Below are 14,470 nucleotides of genomic sequence, written 5' to 3'. Positions count from 1 at the left end.
GGTACTTAGTATTACGGATATATGGAAAACAGTGGGTGGGAAAGTACTTAAATAGGTTACACAACAGACAGTAGCAATGAAAGAGGGGTGGGACGTACTTTGTAAGCCAGATTGTCATGAGGGGTGGACGCTAGAGACACAGCCTTTTACAGCCATAATAAGAAAAGGGTGTAGGGTGTAAGGAGGATGGGTGTACCTATCCTTTAAGGAGGAGGAAATATCTGGAATGTTCAGTGCCATGGTCTCTTGAGGGAACAGTGATGATGTAAAAGATAGCCCAGGGGTGGACCTTCAGCCACCTAGATACACCCTTTTTGACTGATTCCAGTGAGGGCAAAAAGCACTGTTGAGGCTGCCTATATGATTACCTTCCCTAATTAGCTCTTGTCTTCATTGGGGAATTCCTAGGATGCAGAAACATATAGTTCTAGCTGATAAAAGGAAGTCTGAGTGTTTCTTTGAAGAACACTGTTCTGGTCTCATCCTTATAAGAGGTTGGCAAATGAAACAACTGCATAATCTTGAAAGTCAACATAACTAACATTTAGCCACTAAAACAGTTCTTTGCATTATATTTTATTCCCTCCAAAAAGATGAAAGTATTAGGGTAACTGGGAAGTGACAGAAAAAAATATTCCATGTTGTGTAGTACAGGCATACTGTGTAATACATGTTAAACACACAGGGCTGTGGTGTGTACACATTGAAATATCTTATACAGTAACAAAGGAAATAAATACAAGTGTTAAGAGAATGAGTTTCAGGATGAATGGGAAAAGAATGAGTCTCAGATGAAGAACCCTAATCTTACAGTACAAGATTTATTTACATTTTCTTAAGAGAGTGTTGGCCTGACTGAGCACTGCCGATTTTTAAAGGGGACCCAGATTTTATCTATCATGCACAGCACAACTACAATCTGACTGAGCACTGCCGATTTTTAAAGGGGACCCAGATTTTATCTATCGTGCACAGCACAACTACAATAAAATTGTAACAACTTACAGATTTTATATGCAAATGAATTGTAGAAAACAGTGAAGAAAAATGAGTGCAGAAAAAGAGAAATTACAGCAATATTAGGTTAATTTAACATTTATTTATTTATTATTTATTTTACATTTGTTGACCGGGCTAGTCTAACTGGATACATGTCCATTTTCAGTAGAGGCCCGAGGAGAAAAGCTCCAAGACACATACAAAATTCAATGTAGAAAGTCATAGCAGATCAAACTTAAAAGAAAACAGATATTGTTACATAAAAAAAAAAATGTTAAAAAAATACAAAATACAATACTCATAATGAGCATAACATGAGCAGTAAGCAGGAAAGGGTAATGTACAAGAGAGGGAACTATATACATATATACCTAAATTTTATTTGCAATAACATGCTATATTGATTCTTTAAGGGTAATACTATAAAGATGTAGAGTGATTATTAGTGTGAAGGAAGAAAGCTAGTCAGGGTTAGTAGAGGAGCATAGCCAGTGTGTATTGAGAAATAGTTTTAGATTATTTTTAAAACGTGAAAGAGAAATCTGAGTTATGAGTTCAGTGGGTAGTAGATTCCATAGTTTTCCAACAGTGTTAGAGAACATAGAGTCACCTGCTGAGTTGCTGGATCTGGAAGTATTGATTAGCAGTTTGTTTGAGGAGCGTAAGTTCTTGAGATTATTGTAAGGGGTAATGAGGCTAGAGAGTATTGGAGTGTTGGTGGGTTGATACAGGGTTTTGTGGGCTATAGCAAGCTGGTGAAATTGAAGCTGGTTAGGAAATTCTAGCCAGTTTAATTGTTTTAGATTAAGACAGTAATGAGTTCTGAAAGGAGAGCCTGTAGCAAATCTAGCAATATTATTATAGGATGCTGCCAGTTTGTTGAGGTTGTTTTTAGAAAGATTAGTGTATATAGGTGAAGCATAGAGTAGAGTGGAGATTAAGTGAGCTACTGGTGTAAGAAAGGGTTTGATTCTATAAAGGGATCCCAGTATTTTGTTGACTGATTTTATTGTGCTGTTTATATGAGTATCAAAGTTGAGGTTGTTATCTATTGTTATTCCTAAGACTTTAGTGGTTAGGTTGGGAGAAATAAGAGTACCATTATTAGATGTGAGTGTGAAATGTATAGGGGTAGACATTCGGGTTGGTGTGAAAAGTAACAGTTTTGTTTTTTTGGGGTTTAAGAGGAGGAAGCGGTTTGAGAACCATTGTTCTACAGTACTGAATGCTTTTTGGGTAAGAGACTGAAGTTCAGTGTGAGAAGTGGCTGAACAGATTATAGTAGAGTCATCTGTATATTGAATACAGGTGGTGTGTGGAATTGCTGATTGAAGGTCATTAATATAAATGGAAAATAGGAGTCGGCCTAATATGGAGCCCTGCGGAACACCAAGGGAAATGGGAAGGTGATTAGATAGTTTATTTTGCCAGAGTACAGCCTGCTGTCTGTTTTCTAGGTAAGATTTGAACCAATTTATGGCTAGAGGATCAAGTGAAAGGGATTTCAGTATGTGTAAAAGAAGTTGGTGATTAACCATATCAAAAGCATTAGATAAATCAATGAAGACTGCAGAGGAAAGAATATTTTTGTTACGGTTTTTGTTAATGCAGTCTGTGAAGGATAGCAGGGCAGTGGTGGTACTGAGGAAACGTCTGAATCCATGTTGACAGTTGGCAAGTAAGTTGTTATGGAGAAGGTGGTTAAGTAGTTGCTTATGGATGCACTTCTCCATTATTTTTGCAAGAGGAGATAACAGAGCTATAGGACGAAAGTTAGAGAAGTCATTGGAGTTCCCACCTTTATGTAGTGGGATGATATGAGAAATTTTCCAGATAGATGGGATAGATCCTTCACTTATGGTTCTATTGATCGGAGTGGAAATGGGATAGGCAATGGCTTTAGCTCCTTTTTGCAGGAATTCTGCTGGGAGTTGGTCAGCTGAGGGGGTGGTAGGTTTTAATTTTTGGAGAAGGGAGCAAATAAAGGAAGCAGACATTGGTTGTAAATGAAATTATGGGGATGGGTTTGTAGTAGAAGTAGGCAGATTTGTGGTATCAAGAGACAGATGGCTAGCAAGAGTTTGGACAGCATCTGTGAAGAAAGAATTGAAGGCATTTGCAGTATGAGTGGGATTCTCAGGGTTAGAGCCTAGTGGGTTGGGAGTGATAGATTGACCTGGGTATAGAAGGTTGTTAATGCTAGTCTAAAACTTTTGTGGTTCCTTGTGGTAGATTTGCTGTAATTGGAGGTAAAAATTATTTTTGTCTAACAGGATGGCTTTTTTGTATTATTTCTATGTTGCCTAAAGGTTTGGTGATCTGTAGGATTCTTAGTAGTATGCCATTTTGCCCAGGATTTGTTTCTAAGAAAGATTTTTGGCCTAGTAGTATTAGAGAGCCAAGGGGCTGGTTTAGCTTTATTTCTAACAGAGCGTGTTGGGTTGTGGTGGTCCAGGATGGGTAAGAATGTGGAATTGAAGTATTCTACTGCTTCATTGAGTGGGAGAGTTTTTAATGGTGACCAATTACATTGCTTGAGTTCTGTTTGGAAAAGTTCTGGGTTAAATTGCTTTTTGGTGCGTACTGTTCTGAAAAGTGTTAGGGTAAGTTAGGTTGGTTTTATGTCTGATAATATAAGTTAGTGAATGGTCACTTAGGTCATCTGGGAGGGTTCCTACTTTGTAAGTTTGATGAGGACTATTAGTAAGTATCCAGTCCAAGGTACTTTCTTTATTGTTGGGTCTATTAGTTCTGGTAGGGGAGTTAATAGTTTGTGAGAAGCCATATAGGTTAATATGGCTGGTGGGGTGTGTATTACTACAGGACTTCCAGTCGATATTAAAGTCTCCTAGGACTATGGTTTCTTGTGGGAGAGTAATAGAAAGCCAGTTAAGGATATTTTCAAGTGTATTAATTTTATTTCCTGGAGGAAGATATATACAGATAATATTTATGGCTTTACATGAGTTGACCTGAAATTTAGAGATAAGTATTTCAGCACTGTTGTCTAAAGGTGGGCTAAGATTTACAGTGCTAACTTGTAGCTCTGCTTTATAGAGGATTGCTACCCCTCCTCCTTTTTTGGCTGTGCAGTCTAGTCTAATGATATTGTAACCGGGTGGGTGACTTCATTGTCTTTAACAGTAAGTTTTAGCCACGTTTCAGATAAACATAGGATGTCAAATAGGTGGACATCTAGGAGGGCATGTAGTTGAGCAATTTTATTGCTAATGCTGCGTATATTGAGATGTGCTATAGAGAGTGAGTTAGAAGGTTTGGTAGGTGCTGGGGTACTAGATTTATTCGGGTTGCAGTTTGCAGTGGTAAGGGTATAGTTTGGGCCAGGGTTAGGAGGAATGTCCCCATCTAGTAAGGAGTGGAGGTGTGTTATGTGTTTAGGGTGGAGAGGTTTACAATAATAGTCAAATAATTTTCTAGTATTTAGGTTGGTATACTTAATGTGTGCTAGTCTATGATATTTGGCTAGTAGGTAGCTGGGTTTGGATATGAAGTTTAGGAAGTTTAGAGAGATAGCTAATGGTGGTGTCAAAGTGTGTTTGGAGGGGAAGAGAAGTGTAGAGTATAGTGGTTGTTCATAGGAGGTTAGGAGATAGGCAGTGGTTAGAGGAGGTAAGAGTGAGACCAAGAGTAATAGTTGTAATTGGTGTGGGATGGTTGATATACACATTATATTGGATTGAGAAGTGGGAGAAGAATGGGGGGTAGGGTTTTGTAAGCAGGTAAGGAGATATAACAATAGGTGGGGTGTTGTAACAAGGAGGGATGGGAGGTAGGTAACAGTGGGTGTGTTGTGATAAGGGGGGTTGGGAGTGGTAATGATTTGATCTGCTTGATTGGAGTAGATGTAATGGGGTGTGGCTTTAGAGGAATAAATGTAGGAGCACTGGGGTGGGTGGAAATTGGGGGCAGGGTAGAGACAAGAGAGTAGACTGTCGAGGATGGCAATCAGTGAAGTATGAAAGTCTGCAGGTAAGTATGAAAGTAAGAGAATGTAGAAGAAAGTTAAGAAGCTAGCAAGAATAGACTTAGGATGTTAGAGGAGTAGAATGTGATTTAAGATACCTTAGGACAAAAGAGAGATAGTAAAACAGTAAGTCAGAAGAAAGATGAGAACAAAGTTAGGGAGATATGGTTAAGAATAGGTAAAAAAATTAATAGACAGAAAGCTTATATTAAGGTGCCACCTAGTGGCCAGCCACTTTATTGCAGCAAATAGGTCTCCTAAAGGGGATGTCAGGCTAAGGGAGAGGGGGGAGATAAACAGGTTTGAGATAAAGGGGGTATAAGCTGGAAGTAAGGTTTATTTAAAATGCTAATGGGGGTTGGCTGCTGGCTAACCTGACTGGAAAGCTTGCCTAACCTAGCAGTATCTATAAAATATTATTATTATTACAATTTTTCTAGTAGCTATAACAACACATATTCACTGTCTTTTATCAAGGAAAAGTCTCTCAGGGAGCTGGTAGGTTAATTCTTAACTTTGGACTATTTTTCTTAGGTGTCCAGCAGGGTACATTCAGGTGGTCTAGTGCAGTGACTGCAGGAACACATAGCTGGTATGTGTAGAAAGAGAGAAAAAGGTAGTGAGACAAACAATATGTGAGCTAGAGAGCACAAGAAAAGAGTTTTCACAGGCACATTTGCATGTTTTACCTCAGCAAGAAATAAAAATACTCAATTTGTTTATCAAAACATATAATGATTTTAGTATTTATCAGGTACTACTAGGAATTCTAAAACCCCTTCATAACACAGACAAATAGTTAGGGTAAGCAGAGCTGCATTTACTTTTAAAGATAACACACCGACAAACAACTTTCACAGGGTCAGAACACAACACTTTAAAGGAACCTAGTCCAAGAATAGTTAAAATAAACAGACAGAAGTATTCAGGTAGTACTGCAATAGTCTACAAGTGAGTCACTAACAAGGTTTAAGCCTATACATAAGAACTGGCACAGATTCTGTTGAGTGGTTGCAGAAATACACTTTGTACTGTCATTTAGTCTTAATTAAACATAGGAAATGGAGACATACAGTCGCTATAGTTAAAGGTGTTATTTAGGTACCAGGCATTACTTTAGTGGTTAAATTAACACCGCACATAGAGTAGGGCAATACCAAAAGTTATTTTCAATTCCACAGCAGTGGAATCGATTCTTACAGTCCCACATGCTCAACGCTATGTTGTCTTAAGCGTATGTGGTGAATTAAGCAATAATACAGTGGTTAAATTAACTCTGCACATTGAGTAGGGCAATAACAATTTATTATCACTTCCACAGCAGTAGAACCGCTTGTTACAGTTCCCCCGTGCACAACGTTTTGTAGGCTTAAGCGTATATGGTGAATTAAGCGTTACTACAGTGGTTAAATTAACTCTGCACATAGAAATTCACTATATTTATCTGCACAAAGATTTGTAGTTGTAATTAAGCATTGCTACAGTGGTTAAATTAACTCTGCACATAGAATAAGTGATAATATAGTGGTTAAATTAACTCTGCACAATAACAATTTATTATTACTTTCACGACAGTAGAACCATTTGTAGCAGTCCCACATGCACAACGCTTTGTAGGCTTAAGCATATACGGTGAATTAAGCATTACTACAGTGGTCAAATTAACTCTGCACATAAAATAAGCATTAATACAGTGGTTAAATTAACTGTGCACATTAAACAGGGCAATAATTTATAATCACTTCCATGGCAGTAGAACCTACATAAACATAACACACTAAAGAATTTAGGCAGTGGTTATCATTGTATATTTGTGGTTAGATGTGGCTTACGATATTTTACCAGATAACACCAGCAGTAACAGAGAAGAACAAACAGGTCAGGTATGTGATACAAGGTAGGATGTGGTAGCAGATGGGCAAAATAATGAGTTAGATCTATATTTGCAGGTGTTTAGAATAGGTGCTTCATTGATGAATACCAAGGATGCAGTAAAAATTTTCAGATTCATACTAACAAGTCCAATACTCTCCCCCTCCAATACTGCCCCTCCCCATCTTACCATCATCATGTGATGCTGTTTCCAAACTACACAATGTTTTCTCTTCCATTCATGCCATGCCCCAGGTCAGGTGTGTGATTATGTAATATTTACTGTGGAAACATACATGCACAGCTGCACTATATTTAAAATTATTACCCACCTCCATAGACAACCCAAGGATAAAAAACTAAAGGTAATGTTACTCAATAACAAGACAGTCATAAAAGTCAAATGTGGGCACCTGATGGCTCTTCTCGTAGCATAAGCAGAACTCCAAAAAGCATAAGCAGAACTCCAAAAAGCATTCCAAACACCAAGGTAAAAATGATGGCAATTTATTGTAATAAGCGCTTTCACCCGTAGGCTTCTTCAGACTTTACAATTCAAACAGGTAATATACAGGTTTAAATATGCTTCAAACTTTGTGTATTGGTCAAACACCAACCAATAGACAAACAGTAATAAAAGTCTTAATGCAGCACATGATGTAAACAATTCACTCAAACGATACATATCCCCATATAATCAAGTAAAAACAAAAAATCTCTCTCTACACTCCACGTCCGTAAAAATACGGAAAGTAAAAGAGAATGCACAATGGCTGTTATTTAAAAACAGAGATCTAAACATTAAATGCATCCTCTATACAACGACAACATAGCAGAGCGGCACTTGGCAGTCACTTCACCCCCAGGCTTAAAACAATACAATCGACTGCAGACCTACATGGTTCATTGCAATCTGTTCATCTATAAAACATTTATATCATTGTGAACCCAAGCATCAACATCATATGTGGGCGAAATATAGTTCAAGCACTCCATAAAAGCACACCATAAAAAATATATAAAAAGCAACGAGCATATAAACAAGTAAACACTATAAACATCTAAAAAACTACTATAACCTACCAAACTAAGTCATCTCATGATGTCGCTAGGGCAAAATGCCTAAAAATAGTTGCAGAGGAACGAAAAAGGCAACTCAATCGATATAATACAAAAACCCATTAGGCTTATACCTTAAAAAGTCCCTCGCTATTCATGCCTCTGATGTCGCACACTTAAGCCATAATACGTTACCTAGGTGACTGGAGAAGGCTAAATCTACCCTCACACTGTCAGGTTACAGAGGTTATACGCCTAACAATGTTAAAATACAAAACAACACCTGCTAAAAAGTCCCTTGCTAACCAAACCTCTGGTGTTGCACACTCAAACCATAATACGTATCCTAGGTAACTGGAGCCCCCATCCGCTTATGTAAACACATACTTTAAACGAGAGAAGGCTGAAGCTACCCTTACACTGTCAGGTTAACAGAGATTTTACGCCTAACAACGTTAGGATACATAAAACAACACCTACTAAGATATTTCCTACAATCTATATTAAAGCAAAGCCTTCCGACAAAAGTAAGACTATGTCCTAACTAATTCGAACCCCAACAAGTACACCTCGGATAATCAGACAAAAACATACTATTTAAAATATCACAAAAAACAATACCTTAGGATGGTGGGAAAATACATACTGATCCTTAACAACGACAGGTAAACCACAGTTACTATCAACAAAAGACAATAGTAACCTATATATCATGGGTTAATCAATAAACCAAACACAGTTAAAAATCAGACAGTAAATATGGTATATGAACCAAACTCAATGTGTTGAGCAACTACTAAAATGTATCTATCAAACCACTACAGAGTAGAGTTTACTAAGTACTCTAGTATCAAATAACAATACCTAAAGCACCAAGGTCATACTAGATAATTGTTTAGGTCTACACACCCTCCTCTTTTTCAAAAATGGTTTAATTTGTACCTTATCATTAAGTCCAGGTGCCTTATCAGCTCTGCACCTGATAATCCACTTCAATTCATTTTCAAGAGTAAGGTTCACCATGTCACCACCTCTTATATTCTTAGACATAACTTGGAGGACACAGAAGACAAACTTATGTGTTGTACCAAGTGCCAAGATATGTTTAGCTAAGGCATTATTAATCGAGCCAACGCGGATGTTATACATGTGCTCCCTAATCCGCTCTCTCAGACATCTGTTAGTTTTCCCTATGTAGAAAGAGGGACACATAGTACACCTGGCTAAGTAGACCACATTGGTACTTCCACAGTCCGTTGCAGTACATAGACTAAACAATAACCCTCCTCAGAGGCTCTCATAATTTGCCCCTTCATTACGTTGTCAAAGACGTATCTGGGGTGCATGCTTCCTCTATGTAAAAAAGTATTTTTATAACACGATTTATGGTGTATGGACGTATTAAGAAGTCCACTCTCCAACCTATTTATATCAACATCTAGAAAGGAGATCTGTTCACGAGTGTGTCTTCTGTGTCCTCCAAGTTATGTCTCAGAATATAAGAGGTGGTGACATGGTGAACCTTACTCTTGAAAATGAATTGAAGTGGATTATCAGGTGCAGAGCTGATAAGGCACCTGGACTTAATGATAAGGTACAAATTAAACCATTTTTGAAAAAGAGGAGGGTGTGTAGACCTAAACAATTATCTAGTATGACCTTGGTGCCTTAGGCATTGTTATTTGATACTAGAGTACTTACTAAACTCTACTCTGTACTGGTTTGATAGATAAATTTTAGTAGTTGCTCAACACATTGAGTTTGGTTCATATACCATCTTTACTGTCTGATTTTTAACTGTGTTTGGTTTATTGATTAACCCATGATATATAGGTTACTATTGTCTTTTGTTGATAGTAACTGTGGTTTACCTGTCGTTGTTAAGGATCAGTATGTATTTTCCCACCATCCTAAGGTATTGTTTTTTGTGATATTTTAAATAGTATGTTTTTGTCTGATTATCCGAGGTGTACTTGTTGGGGTTCGAATTAGTTAGGACATAAGTCTTACTTTTGTCGGAAGGCTTTGCTTTAATATAGATTGTAGGAAATATCTTAGTAGGTGTTGTTTTATGTATCCTAACGTTGTTAGGCATAAAATCTCTGTTAACCTGACAGTGTAAGGGTAGATTCAGCCTTCTCTCGTTTAAAGTATGTGTTTACATAAATGGATGGGGGCTCCAGTTACCTAGGATACGTATTATGGTTTGAGTGTGCAACACCAGAGGTTTGGTTAGCAAGGGACTTTTTAGCAGGTGTTGTTTTGTATTTTAACATTGTTAGGCGTATAACCTCCGTAACCTGACAGTGTGAGGGTAGATTTAGCCTTCTCCAGTCACCTAGGTAACGTATTATGGCTTAAGTGTGCGACATCAGAGGCATGAATAGCGAGGGACTTTTTAAGGTATAAGCCTAATGGGTTTTTGTATTATATCGATTGAGTTGTCTTTTTCGTTCCTCTGCAACTATTTTTAGGCATTTTGCCCTAGCGACATTATGAGATGACTTAGTTTGGTAGGTTATAGTAGTTTTTTAGATGTTTATAGTGTTTACTTGTTTATATGCTCGTTGCTTTTTATATATTTTTTATGGTGTGCTTTTATGGAGTGCTTGAACTATATTTCACCCACATATGATGTCGATGCTTGGGTTCACAATGATATAAATGTTTTATAGATGAACAGATTGCAATGAACCATGTAGGTCTGCAGTCGATTGTATTGTTTTAAGCCTGGGGGTGAAGTGACTGCCAAGTGCCGCTCTGCTATGTTGTTGTTGTATAGAGGATGCATTTAATGTTTAGATCTCTGTTTTTAAATAACAGCCATTGTGCATTCTCTTTTACTTTCCGTATTTTTACGGACGTGGAGTGTAGAGAGAGATTTTTTGTTTTTACTTGATTATATGGGGATATGTATCATTTGAGTGAATTGTTTACATCATGTGCTGCATTAAGACTTTTATTACTGTTTGTCTATTGGGTGGTGTTTGACCAATACACAGAGTTTGAAGCATATTTAAACCTGTATATTACCTGTTTGAATTGTAAAGTCTGAAGAAGCCTACGGGTGAAAGCGCTTACTACAATAAATTGCCATCATTTTTACCTTGGTGTTTGGAATGCTTTTTGGAGTTCTGCTTATGCTTTTTGGAGTTCTGCTTATGCTACGAGAAGAGCCATCAGGTGCCCACATTTGACTTTTATGACTGTCTTGTTATTCATTATTTTATCTTGTGTGGGACCCGTACTCCGTTTGCTGTGTGTGGCTTGGTTGTTCTGCATTACTTAATGTTACTCAATGCCAGAAGTCTAAACCTCAAGATGCACGCACTTGAGGCTCTCCTCAGTATGGAGAAAATCGATGTCTGTGCAGTAACAGAAACCTGGTTCAAGGCTCCTGAGAGCACCCCAGCACTATCATGCGTTTCAGCCCCAAAACTCGGACCGAAGCACAAAAGGAGGGGGAGTATCTATATTCATCAAAGATACCTACACTTCCATGTTAGTGGCACTGCACGAAGCATCGGAAACCATCCATGTGTAACTAACAGTGGGCAAAACTGCCTTTCAGTTTGTAGCCTGCTATAGAACACCCTCCCTATTACAGGAACCCCACTTGGCATTCCTGAGAACACTGGAGAATATGAAGGTCTCTCCAAACACTATGTTATTGGGTGACTTCAACTACCCAAATATTGACTGGGAAAACTACTCAAGCCCAAACACCTCACCCAACGGTTCCTTGAATTTATAAACTCAAATACTATGGAAAAACTGGTCACCACTCCCACAAGAGGGAACAACATATTGGACCTGGTCATCACCAACATGGGGACTCTATGTTCCACACCAGAGGTAAACCCCTCATTGGTAAGATCAGACCATAAACAAATTTCCCTGGACATCCATATCCGTCCCACCCCAGCCAAGGAAGTCACTGTAAAGAATTTCTCAAAAGCCAACTTTGCACTTCTCAAGACTGAGGTGGAATCCTTCAAAGCCCCTGGGCCAGAGGATAATACAGCCCAATCTGCAGAATCCTTTACAAATGCATTCTGTGAGCACCTGCAGGAATGCATGGATCATGCTATCCCTAATAAAACCAAGACTCACTCCTCCAAAAACAGGAGACCGGTCTGGTGGATCTCGGCCATAAATAAGCTATACAACAGAAGGAGGAAGCTACTACATGACAGAGCAAAATCCCAAAAAGGGAAGGCATCTCTGATCAGTATTAGCAAGAAACTTCGATCCCTCATAAAAATCATCAAAGGCCAGTTTTGAAAGAAAAATTGCCCTAGACACTAAAGATAATCCAAAGGCCTTCTTTAGTTATGTCAGGAACATGGGCAGAAACTCCCAGATATGCTCTGAATTGTTGCATAATGGTACAAAATATAACGAACCTACAGACATAGCCAACATCCTGGCAGACAGATTCAGCGCAAACCTCTCCCCCCTCCCCCCCCAAAGGAGCAAATGCCTATCCCAACTGAATGTAACCTCCCTGACATCACAGATGCACAGGTGAAAGCTGCCCTCTCCAAAGCAAAAAACACAGCATCTATGGGACTGGACGGTGTCCCAGGCTGTGTCTTACATGAGCTCCAAGAAGAACTGAACCCTCACATTAAGTCACTGTTCAAACTTAGCCTTACTACAGGATGTGTACCCAAAGAATGGTGTACAGCTGCAATGGTCCTACTCCACAAAGGTGGTGCCACAACGGACCCCGGAAACTATCGCCCCATAAGCCTGACTAGTCTGGTCTGTAAAGCTATGGAGCATATTATCATGGAACTCATAAACAAAGACATTGGGAGCCTTCAGATACTGGACCCTACCCAATTTGGCTTTGTTAAGGGCAGATCTTGCCTCTTAAACCTAGTTGATTTCTTTGAAACAGTTACCAAAGCCATAGATGAGGGCAAGGTAGCCCACACAGCCTACCTGGACCTCACAAAAGCCTTCGACACAATACCCCACTCGGGCATCATAAATAAGCTTACCAGCTTAAACATCAACCCCTATATCACAAGATGGGTTGCAGACTGGGTCAGAGATAGAACCCACATGGTCAGAATCGCAGGTGCCATGTCCGAATCCAAACCAGTTACAAGTGGCATCCCACAGGGCTCAGTTCTGGGACCTCTCTTGTTTGGTATATACTTCTCTGAGGTTCAGGCTAATATGGGGGGATTATGGCTGACAAAGTTCGCAGATGACTGCAAACTGGGGGCCATAATTGAATCTCCAGCTGACACAAGCATCCTCCAAAAGGGTCTCACAGAGATGGATGCTTGGTGCCAGAGCCATGGCCTCAGGCTAAATGCTAAAAAGTGCATAGTCATCCCCTTTGGGAAAAACAAGGTGCCCACAAATTACCACATAGGTGGTAATCCATTAGGTACGGAAGAAGTAATTAGAGATTTGGGGACCAATGTAGACAGTAATCTCTCCTTTGATAATCACATTGCCAAAGTGGTTAGAAAGACCTTCTATATAGCCCACCTTATCACAAAAGGGTTCGCATCTAGATCAAGAGAGGTCATTGTGCACCTCTACTCGTCACTCATCAGGCCCATAATTAAATACAATGCCCCTTTTGTGATGTACCTTACTCGACACCTGCAGCAACTGGAGAGACCCCAAAAGTACCTCACCAAGAGGATCATGGGCTACAAACAGATGTCCTATGCAGCTCGACTAAAGAAACTCCAGCTCTACTCAGTTGCTTACCGCTTACTCAGAGACGATCTATGCCTGACTTATAAAGCCATGTCAAACCCCGAATTAATGGACATGTTCCACCTCAAAAAATCCAAGTCCCTTACAGCTACATGCTCTAGGGACCTAAACCTCAGCACAAAAATAAATAGGACATGCTGGAGGGACAGATTAATTTCCCAGAGGCTCCCTCACTCTGGAATAGAATCCCAATTCATGTTAGACATAGCCCCTCGCTGATCCTCTTCAAGCAAAATCTGGACGAGTGGATGGGAAATTGCAACTTCACCCCTGGGATCTCTTCTGTGTCCCTGCTAGACAGAGGCACAGTAAACTAATCTTAAAAGGGTACCTTCTGTGACCTACTTTACAGAGGCACAGTAGGCTAATCTAATAGGGAGGTGGAAGCCAAATACACTCAGGCTAGGCTTATAAATGCCCTAGGGCAGATAGCCTACTATCTACCTATGAACCTAAGAACCTATATGTTATTAGCATAAAAAGGAATGTATGGAAGCAAGAATCCCCAGGATTCAATAAACTCTGTGTAGGAATAGAGTTATTCCTACATGGAGTGAATGGTGTCTGCATCTGCATAGCCTTAACAGCAGCATGCCTTACATATTAATGAAGGCATGCTACTGATAATGGCTTTGCGGACATGAACAGTATTGAGTGCAGGGGACGTGTTTCAGTAGTGTTCACACATCCAACACACCCCCTGCACTCTGAAAGTGCTGTATGGCACTTTCTAACTGCTTTCAGTGTCGGCTGAAATTGAAAGCAGGAATCTAAATAGGATGCAATGGAGGGGGTGTGTGACAGGTA

The sequence above is a fragment of the Protopterus annectens genome, chromosome 2.part1, assembly GCF_019279795.1.
Source record: "Protopterus annectens isolate FY-2018-M chromosome 2.part1, PAN1.0, whole genome shotgun sequence".
NCBI lineage: Eukaryota > Metazoa > Chordata > Ceratodontiformes > Protopteridae > Protopterus > Protopterus annectens.
This window is presented reverse-complemented; position numbering follows the sequence as displayed.